Genomic DNA, 11,900 nt, shown 5'->3' with positions numbered 1-11,900 from the left:
GATGAAATTTTATTAAAAATGTAATATTTTGCAATTGAATTCTAAAATAAAGTAAATTGATGATATTATTCACAACGATAAAGGTTTTTTTCTGAGTACAATGACCCTTTGTACGCAAAGGTTTTAAATGGATTTTTAATTCATTTTTTTTTTTAATTAGCTTCTCGGCCCATCTTGACAAAAAGCATCCTACTTGACAGCCCGTTTCAAGGGGGCTATATAGTTGATTCATCGTAAAATGTTGTCATGTCAATTTATTTATTGGTTTTTGGTTTTTAAGAGACCACCGGAGGCGGAAAATCTGCCACGGGCTTTTCATCCACGTTTGACCCCAGAACTCAAAAATGGCTGAATGAAATGCTTTGAAATCATCGGGTCTCCTAAATTGATCAATTTTGAACACGTAGAAATGTTACAAGTAGAGATTTGAGCATTCTTTCTATTTGAAACCTGTTGTTGAAATTGGTAAAATTGCGCTATTTTTTGGTTGAAATTGGAGTAGAATGTAGGTGTCTACAAATCGGTTCATTTTTCTTAGGCATGCATAGGCTTGTTAGAATCGTCAGAATCTTACGGAGGAACAGACGAAATAAAAATGTTGATTCATTCAACCGCGTTGCAGAAAAAGCTGTTCAAACGAAGGAAGATTTCATTTTTTCATGCATTGATTCCACCATTTGAGAACCACTGTTTGTTGTTGATTTTCCCCTCTGTCAACGGGTGGCGTCGCGGCGCAGCCATAGTTACCATGAAAGCAAGTTTGTTATTCATTTGTTTACAATCAAAGGTTTGGGTTCAGAATATTTCAAGTAATTTTTAGTGATGTTCCGGATTATGGACCGCGCCGTACAGAAAGAAAACTTTTTTATCGGAGGTCCCAACGCCGAGGGATTGTGGGGCTCTAGCGTAAATTCAAGGAAAGTGTTTGTAAGCTTATACAGCTCGGTGGTGTCGATTTTCCTGAATGGTCGTTCCTTTCTGGAACTGAAACCAGTTGTTGTACGCGTCCAGATCGCCGCAGGTGGCAGTGGAACGATCCTCGAAAGATATTCTGCAGTGATAAGCAGGTCGCACAGTATCGTTCAAGACTGCGTGAGTGACCAATATACGTGGCAAATGTTCTTTGTTTTTTTCAGTTCAGGTGCGGCGAGAAAAAACATGGCGAGATTCCCTACGAGGCCGATTTAGGGACTTCCGTTGATGGGCTCCTTTGACCCAAGGCTTTAGCAGTCCCCTATGGATCATCGACTGCGGCAAGTGCAAAAAAAGATAATTAGAAAGTGTCCACTTGTCACGTGGTATGGCCAGCAACAATTGACAAAACCGAGCGCGTCCTGATACCACGTTCTTGTTAGGAGTGCCGTTTGAGTTAGGGCTGCGTGACACGTAATAGCGGACGAGAAGTAACCTCGTGTGCCCCACGAATGAGCACTTGGGCGTGCGACGTTCAGTTTGGGTGTTCGGCGATGGCATATCCAATATCCGTTGTGTCTTGACCAGAGCGAAGAATTTGACAGCTATGGTTTTGTAAATTCTGTCAGGACGGTGGAGTCCCAGTCGGTGAATCCTGATATGGGAGTAGTAAACATCTCTTGCAAGCAGATAGCCTGGAGGACAAGGATCAGTCCAGAACAACCGACCATCATGGTTTATGATAGTGGACATGAAAACTCAAATTTTGATAGAATTTGGAGTGGAGGAGTGATCGATGCACTCAGCGATGTTCCCATGCCCACTGGGAATTTTGAACCGAGCCCCGACTCCATTCAGGCTCGATCTCGAGCCAGATCGACTCGTGGCTCGAACCAAAATTCTCAGTGGGTGGGAGGTCATTTATACACCCAGAACTGGGTATCGGCCTACGAGAATATAAAGAGCACGGTTCGGTAGTAAAGAGGTACTGTGAACGGATGGAAGGGATAAATCCCGAGATGGCCGAGAGTAAAATCCACAAGGGGTTGATTTCCCAAAAAGTTCACCCTTCAAAAAAAAGTGTCACTAGGGACTATCCACGCAAACGAGAAATCTGTGAGGGCGGCCCTGAGTTGTGTGGGACATCGTTGAAATCACGCGGAAATTTCTCCCGATTTGATCGGTCTCGAAAATTCACGCATACATTCACAAAAAAAAAGAAATGTTTCAATTTCATTGACCAAGAACGTAAACACTCGAAGGGCAGTTCCATCTCACACGTCAGTGTTGAAGTATTTGTAAGTATTTGACATTTTGTCAATTTGTCAATTTGTCAATTTGTCAAATTGTCAAATTGTCAAATTGTCAAATTGTCAAATTGTCAAATTGTCAAATTGTCAAATTGTCAAATTGTCAAATTGTCAAATTGTCAAATTGTCAAATTGTCAAATTGTCAAATTGTCAAATTGTCAAATTGTCATATTGTCAAATTGTCAAATTGTCAAATTGTCAAATTGTCAAATTGTCAAATTGTCAAATTGTCAAATTGTAAAATTGTAAAATTGTAAAATTGTCAAATTGTCAAATTGTCAAATTGTCAAACTGTCAAATTGTCAAATTGTCAAATTGTCAAATTGTAAAATTGTAAAATTGTAAAATTGTAAAATTGTAAAATTGTAAAATTATAAAATTGTAAAATTGTAAAATTGTAAAATTGTAAAATTGTAAAATTGTAAAATTGTAAAATTGCAAAATTGTAAAATTGTAAAATTGTAAAATTGTCAAATTGTCAAATTGTCAAATTGTCAAATTGTCAAATTGTCAAATTGTCAAATTGTCAAATTGTCAAATTGTCAAATTGTCAAATTGTCAAATTGTCAAATTGTCAAATTGTCAAATTGTCAAATTGTCAAATTGTCAAATTGTCAAATTTTACAATTTTATAATTTTACAATTTTACAATTTTACAATTTGACAATTTTACAATTTTACAATTTTACAATTTTACAATTTTACAATTTTACAATTTTACAATTTTACAATTTTACAATTTTACAATTTTACAATTTTACAATTTTACAATTTTACAATTTTACAATTTTACAATTTTACAATATGACCATTTGACAATATGACCATTTGACAATTTGACAAATTGACAATTTGACAATTTGACAATTTGACAATTTGACAATTTGACCATTTGACCATTTGACAATTTGACAATTTGACAATATGACCATTTGACAATTTGACAATATGACAATTTGACAATTTGACAATTTGACAATTTGACAATTTGACAATTTGACAATTTGACAATTTGACAATTTGACAATTTGACAATTTGACAATTTTACAATTTTACAATTTTACAATTTTGCAATTTTACAATTTTACAATTTTACAATTTTACAATTTTACAATTTTACAATTTTACAATTTGACAATTTGACAATTTGACAATTTGACAATTTGACAATATGACCATTTGACAATTAGACAATTTGACAAATTGACAATTTGACAATTTGACAATTTGACAATTTGACAAATTGACAAATTGACAAATTGACAAATTGACAATTTGACAATTTGACAATTTGACAATTTGACAATTGACGGTCGTGGCCGGCGCCGGTATTGATCAGCATGATAGGGGCCTTTAAGAAGTTGCGAAGCGAGGAAAGATAGCACCCACTCATCTTCCACGGCTCGTGGATGTAACTTCTGGAGGTCCTGGTCAATAACGGAGTAGCAACTGCGGGTGGGCACCTATGCTTATGCTTGACAATTTGACAATTTGACAATTTGACAATTTGACAATTTGACAATTTGACCATTTGACAATTTGACAATTTGACAATTTGACAATATGACAATTTGACAATTTGACAATTTGACAATTTGACAATTTGACAATTTGACAATTTGACAATTTGACAAATTGACAATTTGACAATTTGACAATTTGACAATTTGATAATTTAACAATTTGACACCTCGGCCACGAAATTCTCGTTTGCGTAGGGAGCAATGTAATGCTTTTGTGTTATGAAAGTGATTAACCCAGTACAAATCAATAAAGCAAAATAAAGTTAAAAATTCATTCAGAAAATTTAAACAAAGGGGATCTGATTTGCTCTACTCAAATAAAGTCTCCGTAAATTTTGAAAGAATAGCTCAACCAAAATCGAGAAAAAAACCTCTCGCGAGGGATCCACCAAGAAATAGTGTTCATTTGATTCTCGATATCGGCAATTTTTTTTTACCAATCTCGGAATTTATCCCCTGTGTTCGTTCACAGTAGCTTTATTCTAACAGCTATGGAAGAATCAACATCAATAGAAAATCTTTTGACGCTCATCAAGATAAAAAACGGAAGGGAACATTCTCCTCTCTCACGTACGAAAGATCGGTACATGGAATCTAAAAAAAATCATCAAAATCAATCAACAATTCTGCAGAACATCTATTTCACTACTATACTTGCAGGTGTCACGCGTCACTCGTCAAAAAATAACATGACACTTTTAGTTGATGGGCAATGTGTGTAAACAAAACGACATAAATTTATTTGAGTGGTTCTAACAAGGAAGTTCACAAAAAGACTTCAACTGATTGGTTTTCCTCGAGAAGTTCGGAAGCGAATTTCTTTTGCGTGTTTCACCTCCTCTCTTTCGCGGGTATAGAAATTCCTAAGTGAAAAAGATTTTTTTTGTGATAATTCCATCCCTGATTCTCTCGGATGTCACTGCCCTACTGTGGGTGTATGATATTTTACCCTCTAGTATGGCACTGCCCTACTGTATATATTCGACAGTGATGGAATCCGAGCGTGAAGAAGAAAATCTTTGAGCGAGAGATAGAAAAACTATCATTTGATGATTCTTGCTCCAAAATATCAGAAGGTATAGCGACCGTCACAGTAGCTAGTTAGATCTCTTCTTTTATCCCGTGAATGCCAGCCTGAGCTTTCTCTTTCTATCACTCCTTCTTTTTTCGTCGTTCACGAACACTCGCCGAAAATTCTTTTGTTTTCTTGGAGGATTGAGACTCGATTGTAGTGAATGAGTGTGGCAGAGAAGAGAGAGAATGAGAAGAGAGCGTTCATGTAGCGTAATGAGAGAGCAGGTCAGCCGAGAGAGAAGTTGAGAATGTGTGTGTGAGAAAACGAGAAATAAATCAGTCGTGTGTTTTGCTTGAGCTTGAAACGACGCGTTATTCATCCTTATCCGAAATATTCCGAAATTCAGTGAAAAATCGGGCTTCAGTCACGACACCGACCACAGATTACGTCCTGCTTCACTGCGTTGGCAAATTTTGTTTTGGCGGCTTTTTTGGATACGCTCTGTTGAGGGTGGATGATTGTGTATATGAGACTGAGAGAGGAAAATAGAATGTCACAAGGGAAAACACGCGATAGAGACTGGCATTTCTTGAGAATCTCATGTAGTTAAAGTTGGGAGATGAGTTTACGGGCATGATAATTGTAGTCGCTGAGAACTGATAGTTTAATATATTTACAACCCTGTCTCTGACAATATCTATATTTTGTATTCATATCAATACGAAAACTTAAAAAAAGTAAAAAAGAGTTAAATTTTCAAATCAAATTGTTCGCTCTACAGCATTGTTTTGGCGTTCTCTATTGCGAGATTCCTACTAGATACTAGGTGTCCAAATTTTCCATGTTGTGGCAATCCTAACCTCTTTTTACACCTAAGCTCCCATCCGCCCCGGAATTCGAACTGACTACCTTTGGATTGTGAGTAAAATTACCAACCAGTGACTCTACCGAGACAGGTTGTTTTCCCAGGGAGACGAATCCTACACTCAAAGTCAAAAGTATCCTTTCTTCAAGTTCACCCGTCGTCACCCTTTTAAAAGGATATCGAAAATGTACTGATTTTGGCATATCCTTTTGAAAAAGTGACGCCGGGTGAACTTGAAAAAAGGATAGAAATTATCCTTTTGAGGGATGCTTCTGGTTTTGAGTGTAATCTCTGGGTTAGACCGGGGCCAAAACTTTCTTCCGCGTCCGATGGAAGGCGTGACCAGACAAATCTCGTCTAGAAAAATGCCACTTGGGCCGACTGGGACCGAACCCAGGTGAACTCGGGTGAGAGGCAACTACGCTTACCACTAAACAACCAGCACCGGCGTGATAAATTTTGGAACATTGGAAATACGATAGTTGAATACTACTACACCCACAGGAAATATATATATATAAAAATCTGTCATAGTGGATTTGCTACAAAAAATGTTACATCTTATAACAGATTTTGCAGCAAGTTCGTATATCAATTTTGTCCGTGTGATCTTTTGACCCGTCCTTGAGAAAAGAAGAATATGTTTGTGTTCTGTCGCTATCATGTTATCAAGCGCTCCATGGCGCGGTGGTAGCGTGTCAGATCAAAACACAAGAAGTTGATGGTTCAATCCTCGTTCTGTTAGTTTTTTTTTCTACAATACTATCAAACAGCCGTCGGTAATGTCGCTTATTGTCGGTTACGGGCAAAATTGCCATACCCCTATATCGCAAAAAATGCATGAGCAGAGTTTTCGTGCAGATTCTGATATACTTTCATGCCGATTTCCAACAAAAAGATGCGACCACCGTTTGGGTTTACTTTTCGATGTAATTCATTCGAATGTTGAAAAATTCATATTGTTAGTACTTTTTTCGAAAAGTATAACTTGTTGACACTGTTTTGGTTTTTGAATTGACCAACACACTGACGCACAACTAAAGTAGGATTTTCTGGAATACTGATATGTACTGGATAGTTGCAGCCTTGCTATTTTTCTTGATATTTATCATCAGCTTTCAATTGGTACTTCGTTGTTCAAATATATCCATTATAATAAGCATTGCGTGAGACATGGCGCTATTTGAAATATTAGCAAAGAATCTTCTTTGTTGTATTTTAAATTTGTTGTACTATTCGAATCCCATTCACTGCGTCAACCTGACTTTGACATTCTGCTTTCGTTTGTGCACACACGAGCGCAGCGCAAAGTCACTCACACAGCCATTTGACTCACACCACCTCTCTCATTAGCACTTAGCTTATTTGTTTGAATTGCTAGTCCAACCGCCGACCAGCAACTTTACCGAGACAGATCTTTTGATTCAGGGAGACGACTCCTACACCAAGACTGAGCTAACGACCTTTTCTATGGGTAAGACCGGGGCCAAAATTTTCTTCCGCGTCCGATGGAAGGCGTGATCAGACAAATCTGGTCTCAAAAAACGCCACCTGAGCCGACTAGGAGCGAAGTGAATCGGGGTGAGAGGCAACTACGCTTACCATTACACCAACGGACCAGGCTATTGTACAAATTTTACTTACCATCATCAGGAGTGACATTGGGTCTGGGAGTGAGATTGGGCCATACAAATTTCAGCACCCCTGATGACAGTATTTCCCCAATGTTTATATTTTGATTCACACAGGAATACTCCTGAAAACACAAACCAAGCTGGTCACTCCATCCATCACCACGTGTGATGTGCCATGTGCGCGCAAATTGCTTACAGGTAGGCTTTGATTTATGAAAAATGCGTCTTGCTAAATGAGCGTCCTGCTGTTGCGTACTGGAATATTTTCAAAGTCATCAGAGTAGCAATGGAATTTCCCCTCCCTAGCAGTGGTTCCAAAAAAAATAAAAATCATCAAGTTCCCCGTTCCGGTGGTCTCTTAATCTTGTTTTTTTCCCCCAAGTTGTAAATAAAAAATGACATAGTGACTATTTAAAAATATTTCGAGACGGAAAAAATATGTTTGGACTTAAAAAACGTTACTTAATCCACCTTTAGGTGGTTGGTGCCTTCCTCGCATTCATAAAGTGAATACACCACAAAGTCTCAAAACATTGTATAAATCATACTTATTTTTATCAAAATATCTGAGATCCGGCCTCAAAAACAGTTTATCATAAACACTAAATGACTTATAACTTTTGATAGGGTTGTCAGATCTTCAATCTTTTGAGCTTGTTGGAAAGGTCTTTTGATTACCTATCCAACGATGGGTCGCATGATAGATCCGGATAACTTTTTCATCAAAATATTTTAGATCCGGCCTCAAAAAAGTGTATACATAACACTTAAGTGCTCGTAACTTTTGATGGGGTTGTCAGATCTTCAATCTTTTGGACGCGTTGAAAAGGTCTTTCAAATACCTTTCTAACAATATATAGCATGACGGGTTTTCTTACAAAAACCACCCTTTTTTACAATATTTCAAACTCCAGCCAAATCGTTTTTTTAGCATAACTTTTGAAGTACTTTTCCAAACTTCATAATATTAACTAGGGTCATGTGGGACCTCAAGACGGATCGAATGAGACCAAAACGGTCCAAATCGGTTCAGCCAGTCTTGAGATAATCGTGTGCATATTTTTCGGTGCACGGACTCACATCCAGACACACGCACAGACATTTGTTCAGTATTTGATTCTGAGTCGATAGGTATACGTGAAGGTGGGTCTACGAGGTCGAATAAAGAAGTTCATTTTTCGAGTGATTTTATAGCCTTTCCTCATTGAGGTGAGGAAGGCAAAAAAGAGTGTTTTTTTCGATGAAAAATACGTCTTTTCGTAATTTTGAGTACGCCATCAAATGGGGCATCCAATTTTACATAAAAATCCCTTGGATACCAAATTTCCATCTCATCACCTATTCTGACTGCAAATTATTGAAACATGTATTAGTTCGAATGTTCACTACTACTTTTGCTAGTGTAACGTCGAAAAATGACCTGTCACTTTTTGGATTTGGGCAATGTGTGTTAACAAAGCGAAATAAATATTTTTAAGTGGTGCTGACAAGCAAATTTATAAAAAATCATCAACAGATTGATTTTCTTGGAGAAGTTCGAGTGCGATTTTCTTTTGCGTGATTTGCCTCCTATCTTTTTAGCGGCGAAGAAAGCTCGCAAGCGAAATAGTAGTTTATGCAACAAGTTGCAAAAAGAGGATTTTTTCAGCACGAGTCGTACATTTATCCAACGAGTTTCACCGAGTTGTGTAAATACGAAAAGTGCTGAAAAAACAAGTTTTGCAACGAGTTCCATACAACATTTTTTGCAATTCCGAAAAACACCCACTGAGTGAAATTTGAAGTCAAAATTTCCTTTTATTTTGTCAATAAATCGTTTAAATCAAATAAATGTTGAAAAGTGTTACTGGACTGGAAAAATAAATAGTTTCACGACTGAATTGCAAAATAGTAGTTTATGCAACAAGTTGCAAAAAGAGGATTTTTTCAGCACGAGTCGTACATTTATCCAACGAGGTTCACCGAGTTGGATAAATACGACGAGTGCTGAAAAAATCAAGTTTTGCAACGAGTTCCATACAACATTTTTTGCAATTTCAAAAAACACCCATTGAGTGAAATTTTAAGTCGAATTTTCATGTATTTTGTCAATAAATCGTTTGAATCAAAAAATGTTGAAAAGTGTTACTTTTCGAAACAAGTGCTGAAAAGTTCAACTTTTCAGCACCCATTTCAGTGCTGAAAAGTAGAACTTTTCAGCATTTATTTTGAAAAGTGTTGCTATTCGATTCTGTTATTTTTGGTACAGAAAAGTAGGCTATTTCGTCGTTCAAGAATGACAGGAAAAGTAAGTAGTTTCACGACGGCATTGCAAAAAATATTTTTTTGCGATTATTTCGTTGGGACCATCGATAAACCACGTGAAGAGGGGTCGGGGCAACTGCTGTGTGAGTTGGCGGCGAATGAGCCAAATGCATTTTATTTATTTGTTTGGAGTAAGTAGTTTAAAAATATTTTGAATTTAAGTAAAATTTGATATTTCTCAAAAAAAAATGTCCGCCATTTTTAATTTTGCTGAAACGCATATTTTTTTGGCAACAAATGATTCCATGACAATCGTACTGGTGAATAGAGCATTCTGTAACTTTATTACCCATGGAAATATTGAAACCATTTTTAATTTTTTTTGACCAACCCCCCCTCCCCCACCTTCCTTCCACATCGGCTAGAGTCGACGGACTTCAAGTTATAGAATAATAAAATTAAATATTTACAACAACCTTACTTGAAAAAACTGATTTAATTTAAAATCATCTTTCAACAAATTAAATGTAATTTAGCCAATTGTTTTTAGCTTTTTTTTACAATTTTGCTTTTTGACAACAGTCTTTAATTTTGCAAAAATGTTTAAACTTTATTATTTAAACTTTTTAAATCTATATGTGTTAATCGAGAACTTGAACTAATTTCTAGAACTTTTTATAATATTTTGGATTTTTTTATGAGTTGGAAGGACTTGTATTGGAAAGAAAATTAGAGAAAATTAAAGATGTTTATTTTATCTGCTCTAATTCAGTTGGCTGTAAAAACATTAAAAAAGATGTTGTAGTTGTTGTTGTAAGGTAATTCCAAGGTTAGTTCACAAAATAGTTTCCCACACTGCAGCAGTTTATCATTTTTCCGCTGGAATGCGTATACTCCAAAATCGACGTGGCGCGCGCGCGTCCGCAGTTTACGTGCTTTCGTGCATCATCATCATCATTCCATTACTGTTACAGAGAGTGCATTGCATTGCAGCATAAAGGCAGCAAAAGGGGGTTGTTTGCATGCGAAACCAACCCCTTGGAAGCACTCAGTGATACTTTAAATGCCAGCCAAAACCAAAACCAATTTGATGGGTAATAATTGAAAATGGCTTGAAGTTTAAATAATTTAAGCATTTTTTGATACCTTAATAAATTTCAAGATTTAATCACGTAAGTTTATAATTTCAAAGTTAAGAATTCCTAAAGCTTTTACACCTTTTGCAATCAGTAGACTAAATTCAACCCTAAAAGCGTACTTCCTCTGCAGCCAAACCATCCCTATTATAGCGCACTCTCGACGGAGCAAATGGTCGCTGGGTCGCGTCGTCGATGCACCAAAAAAGGCAGTTCGCCGACGATGTCTGTTCCGTTGGCGTCGTTCTGCGACGGAGGCTCGCTGCCAAAAGCTATTATGGCGCGGCACCCTGGCCCCAGAATCTACTACTGCATGGCAGCAGCGACCCGAAATTTGTTCCGCACTTTCGCTGTTTTGCTCTCTCTTCATATTTTTTTTATGTTGCACAAGAGAGATGAGATGACTGTGGAGTCAGGGGAGAAAGGAGATTGGGGATGGGGTGAAGCGGGACACAAATAATTAGCCATCGAGAGAAATGCGGCTAAATGCTGTATTTATATGGATTTTTGTGCTAAATGGAGAAGCATGGTAGGATGAATTTGAAAAAAATAGATTTTATCATTTCGTTGCTGTTGCTGAGATATTGCCATGCAAGTGTTTAGAAACAGAAAAATTGATGTTTTCTAAGTCTCACCCAAACGACCCACAATTTTCTAATGTCGATATCTCAGCAACTAATAGTCCGATTTACAATGTTAAAACATGAAACATTCGTGAAATTTTCTGATCTCTTCGAACAAAAATATTTTCAAATTTTTTTAACTAAGACTAACATTTTAAAAGGGCGGAATGTTTGGCCCTTTTGAAACATTTTTTTCGAAAAGATCGAAAAATTTCACGAATGTTTCATATTTTAACATTGAAAATCGTACGATTAATTGCTGAGATATCGACATTAGAAAATGGTGGGTTGTTTGGGTGAGACATAGAAAACATAAATTTTCATGTTTTTAAACACTTGCATGGCAATATCTCAGCAACTAAGGGTCGTATCAACAAAATTCAAAAAGCAAAATATAAAGAATTTTCTCAGCTTTTCAAAAATATTTTTTCAAATGTGGGCAACCAGGTTCACCTACTTAAAAAAAATAATAAAAACTGGGACTATTTTCAAAAAAGTCACCTAAAAATGGCTTTAACTTGAAAACGTTTATCAAAATTTCACCAAAATACTTTCTGATTGCAAATTTGATTTTACATCGAAAAATGAAGCTGAAAAATTTTGCGACCAATAATTCGATTTTTTGAAAAATCAGTA

This window comes from Culex pipiens, chromosome 2, assembly GCF_016801865.2.
Source record: "Culex pipiens pallens isolate TS chromosome 2, TS_CPP_V2, whole genome shotgun sequence".
In the NCBI taxonomy this organism is placed as follows: domain Eukaryota; kingdom Metazoa; phylum Arthropoda; class Insecta; order Diptera; family Culicidae; genus Culex; species Culex pipiens.
The sequence above is the reverse complement of the archived record's forward strand: the minus strand, read 5'-3'. Positions refer to the sequence as shown.